The following is a 5,170-nucleotide window of genomic DNA, read 5'->3' on the forward strand; positions in this document are numbered from 1 at the left end:
GCTTCCTTGTAGCTGCTAGGTTCGTCCAAATTTACTAGTTGTACTATCACTAATAAACGTATCCCCTTCAGTAGTAATATGGAATCCATACAACTGGGGTGGAACACTAGCCCTACTGGAACTTCTAAGAGGTAAGGACTCGTCAACAGTTTCAACAGGAGTTTCCTCCTCAAGTTGATCGCCAGTGTTAGAGGTTCCTTCATCACTTGAATCTTGAATCTTTTTAAGATCGATTTGCCTCCCACTGTCCCCTTGGCTTATGAGTTCTCTCTCTCTCTCTCTCTCTCTCTCGGAAAACCCCTCTCCTCACAATGAAGACAACATTGTTACTCGGTCTATAGAAGATATATCAGAATGACTTGTGCGGGTAGCTGATGAAAATACATCGCTCACTACGAGGTTCAAGCTTGTCGTGAGTCTCTTGTCTTACGAGAGCCTCGTAACCCCAAACCTTGATATGTGCCAACGAGGGAGCTTTCCCTGTCCACATCTTGTGAGGTGTTTTGGCAACCTTTTTCGTAGGAACTAGGTTAGGGATATGGGTGGCAGTCTCTAAGGCATACCCCCAAAAGCTATTGGTAACGAAGTCCGACTCATCATGGAACGAACTATGTCCAACAAGATCTGATTACATCTCTCAGCCATACCATTCAATTGTGGCGTCCTAAGAGGCGTCAATTGCGAAACAATTCTGCATTCCTTTAGATAGTTGTGAAACTCAAGACTTAGGTACTCTCCTCCTCGATCATATCGAATGATATTGATTTTCCTGCCCAGCTGATTCTCCACTTCATTCTTAAGCTCTTTGAACTTTTCAAAGGTTTTCGACTTTTGCTTTATTAAGTAAATATATCCATATCTGCTATAATCATTTGTAAAAGTCACGTAGAAGCGACAAGCATCCCTTATGGTGGATCTAAAAGGCCAACATACATTTTTATGTATGAGATCCAATAGACCCTCACCCCTTACACAAGTGCTAGTAAAGGGTGACTTGGTCATCTTCCCAAGTAAACAAGACTCACATGGTCATCATCCCTAAGGTTGAATGACTCCAACACTCCATCCTTTTGGAGTTGGGTTATGCGTTTCTTGTTGACATGGCCAAGGCGACAATGCCACAAGCATGCTTTATCCAAACTATTGGACGAATCAATATTCAACACATCATTTCCTAAGTTGTCTACAACCAACACAGATTTATATATTCCATCACAAGGTAGTGCATTAAAATAGAAAACACCATAAAGATAAACATTAATAGAACCATTACTATTTTCAAATGAATATCTAAACCCTTGTCTATATAATCCATGAAAATAATGATGTTTCTTGCCAAATCTGGTGAATAGCAACAATTGTTTAAATCTAACCCTAACCCATTACTCAACACTAACGAATAAACTCCAATCGGTGACAGGTGACGATCTTATGTTTCCCATGACCAAGTTTATCCTCCCATGCTCCACTTCCCTACTTTTTCTTAGGCCCTGCAAATCAGAACAAATGTGGAAACCACATCCAGTATCAATAACCCATGAAGTGAAAAGTGATGAGTTATTAGATTTAATTGAATACATACGTGCGGAGGTAGGCTTTATCTTCCCATCCTTAATATCTTGCAGATATTTAGGGCAACTTCGTTTCCAGTGGCCCTTTTCATGGTATTAAAAGCAATTTGCATTCTTAGGGTCATAAGATGGTTTAATGGAACCAACTTTGGTCCCACTAGAAGAGGAACCATCTTGGGACTTTCCCTTTTGGTGGCTCTTAGAATGAGCCTTCCTTTTCTTACCCTCTCCTTGCCTAATTGCTAATACATGGGCCAAATCAGTAGGAATTAATGCAACAAATTTATCCTTTAGGTTGCTCTCAGCAGTCCTCAACAACCATTGAAGCTTGCTCAAAGTGACCTCTTCTTTGTTCATGTGGTAGGTCATTCTGAACTGGTTATAGCATGGAGGAAAGGAGTGGAGGATGATGTCGATAGCTAAATCCTCATCAAAGTTAACATTTAACTTTAGAAGACGATCAACATACCTCTGCATCTTCTGCAGATGCGAGGTTAGGGATTCTCCACTCCCCATCCTAGCGGTGATCATGTTAGTGATGATCTCATATCGCTCTTGCCTCACGCTTTGGTGGTACCTATCCAATAAATTTTGATGCATCTCGAATGGATACATGTCCTCGTAGGACTTTTGGAGTTCTGCATTCATAGTCACGAGCATGGTGCAATGAACCTTCGTAGCATCACGTTCATGTGCCTCAAAGGCAGCGATTTCTTCAGCAATGGTAATGTCTGGATTGATCTTTTCAGGATTATCATCGAGGACATACTCCTTGTCCTCGTAGCGAGTGATCATTCGAATGTTTCAGATCCACTCGTTGAAGTTGTTTCCATTAAAGATCACTTTACCACACAAATTCATGAGTGAGAATCCACCAGTAGCCGCAAGAGCGTTGTTCTTGTTTGCGTTAGACATCTGAAAATAGAAAACGACAAGTTTGATTAGAATGAATCCCCATTTAATCACCCAAATGAGAAATTAGGGCTAGGATCCAACAACATTATTTACAACTTAGAAAAGGGATGCCGTAATCAAAAATCAAATAATTTTAAGGTAAGTGAATGACGATTCACTAATTTTCCACCATGAAAAACAAAAGAAGATTATGTTTTAAATGTTTTGAAAAACTCCTAGATCTTTGAGATTCATTGAACTTTTCAATGGCATGTTTCAATCTCGATATGCCCTTCAAGTTTGTGACTGGGATACCGAGGATCACAAACAAGGTGTGAATAACCATGCGAATCAACATGGTGCACTCAATGTCACTATCACCTAATCAATGTGCCGGTTAGCCACACACGCTCCATTGATCTATGATAAACATCGAGCCACCCTTCGCTACCAATGTCAACCCCAAATTAGTGTGCCGGTTAACCACACGCGCTCCACTAACGCTTGACAAGGGTACGAAGTGTAATTCCATGGAATAGCATCATTTTCACATTTTAACCTAAAGTAACTAAGATTGGGAATTTAAAAAACATTTAGTTACTTGTAATATTCATTATACTTATAATAAGGAATTAAATTCCCTATCCTATCTGTTCGGCTAACGACCATCCATCAATCAAGGAAGCGGTGGGTGAGAGTGGACACCCATTAAGCGCCATTTTATAGGCATCAACCTTATAACCCCCTTATACATTGACTTCGTGAACGAGGCCTACTAGCGATAAGACTAGCTTATTCTTATATATATATATATATATATATATATATATATATATATATATATATATATATATATATATATATATTAATCTTATAATAAATAAAGTATAAGGTTGAATTTTTAACTTGTAAAATTCTAAAGGTTTGAAATTTAAATTATTCAAAATTAAACTTTTAATCAAAATTTAAATTTCAAGACTTGAGGGCAGGTAATGAACTTTTCAAGACATAAAGGATCAAATAACAAATAATTTAAATTAAACAATTAAGTTAGTGATTATCTATATTTCACCTGTAGATAATAGATCAATTAATTCAAATAATCAAATTTTATCATATAAGGAATTTATTATTCAACTAATTGGTAGTTATCTTTTGTTTTGGTAAGGAGAATCTCATAAAAATAATAAAATTCAAATTTTATCATTCAAAACCGATTTTGGCAATTATCATTTAGCAAAATAGCATAAAATCCCGAGTTTTCCTCTGTTTGATGACCGAACTCGCGGAGTTGGGTCGACTCACCGAGTCCAACTAGTGACTTGCCGAGTCGAGTCGGGCAGAGGAAAAAAAACGATTTTGTCAGTTAACAAACGATCATTGCATCACATACAACAGAAGCCAATCAAGTCTCTAATACCACTGATGGATTTGATACACATGAACTTTCCTATGTGCTCATGCAAACCATAAAACTTGGATCTAGATTTCTCTATTATAAATGCAATTCATCCAAGATTTGAAACCCTAGATCTAGCATATATAAATCAAAAATTAACATGAAATATCAGATCTAGATGATTACCTCTTTGAGAATGCTTGATCTTTCTTCTTTGTGGAACTTAGAGTCACAAATGTAACTCCTCTAATGGCTTACAAACACCAAGAAGCAAGAAGGCTATTATGAAAGGAGGGAGGAAGCTCTAAATTTCGGCCCTAGGGTTTCCTTGGAAGCAAGTACCAAAAATTGAAGGCTAGGGGTCTTATTTATACTGTTGGCTGCTGGGGTTTCAGTCAAAACCCTAATGGACAGCTTAATCACCAAGCAGTCATGAAACCTTCTGGAATAGGGCCTATGGACAAAATTTTGATGGAATCTCATCATAATTTCGTTCTCCCTTTAATCAATTAGGTTTCCCAGCCCAAAATCCAACTATCACACATTTGACAATTTAAGCCCCTATATTTAATTAATCTCTTTTAGCCACCAAATTGATTCCTAATTAATTTATGACTAATATTAATTAAATAATATGATTTCCCTTTTAATATATTAATTATATAATATATTAATAAATCATAATATCATCTCCCTCCATAAATTACCTTGTCAAGTTGCTTTGGTGAAGGCAACCCAAAAGGACCATGCACAACCGGGTCAAGTACATACCAAATATAGTTACGGGCTTAGACACTAATCCAACAGCTACGGCTCCCCGTAGTCTTACAACACTCTCTCATTCACTGACTCACCATTGGCTCATTCCATAGTTTCTCTTGATAATCCCAAGCGATTACTTCCACCCGGATCCACTTGTTCTCTTAGTACCCCATAATATCATCGTCAAGGCATCACTACACTGAGTTCACCAACTCATGCTCCGCATCTCAATATAGATAGGTGCTTACACCCACTCAGCATAATCACCATCACTCCTGATGTAAGTTCTCATAGGCAAGGCATTTTTCTCAGCACAAATACGCCCTTAGACAGACCTACTTCAGCAACACTTAACTGATGGGTTCTTACTGGAACAAAGTCTCTCGGTACTCCGCTTGCCATCTCACAATTCGAGCCCCAACATGACCAAAATTAGGACTACATACATGGGTATCTCAGTACACCATCACAACATCTCACGATGTCTTGCCTTAACCACTGATTCTCCACTCACACAACTCAAAACCTCGAAATGCTCCCATCT

The sequence above is a fragment of the Lactuca saligna genome, chromosome 1 (genome assembly GCF_052625555.1).
Source record: "Lactuca saligna cultivar CGN05327 chromosome 1, ASM5262555v1, whole genome shotgun sequence".
Classification (NCBI taxonomy): domain Eukaryota; kingdom Viridiplantae; phylum Streptophyta; class Magnoliopsida; order Asterales; family Asteraceae; genus Lactuca; species Lactuca saligna.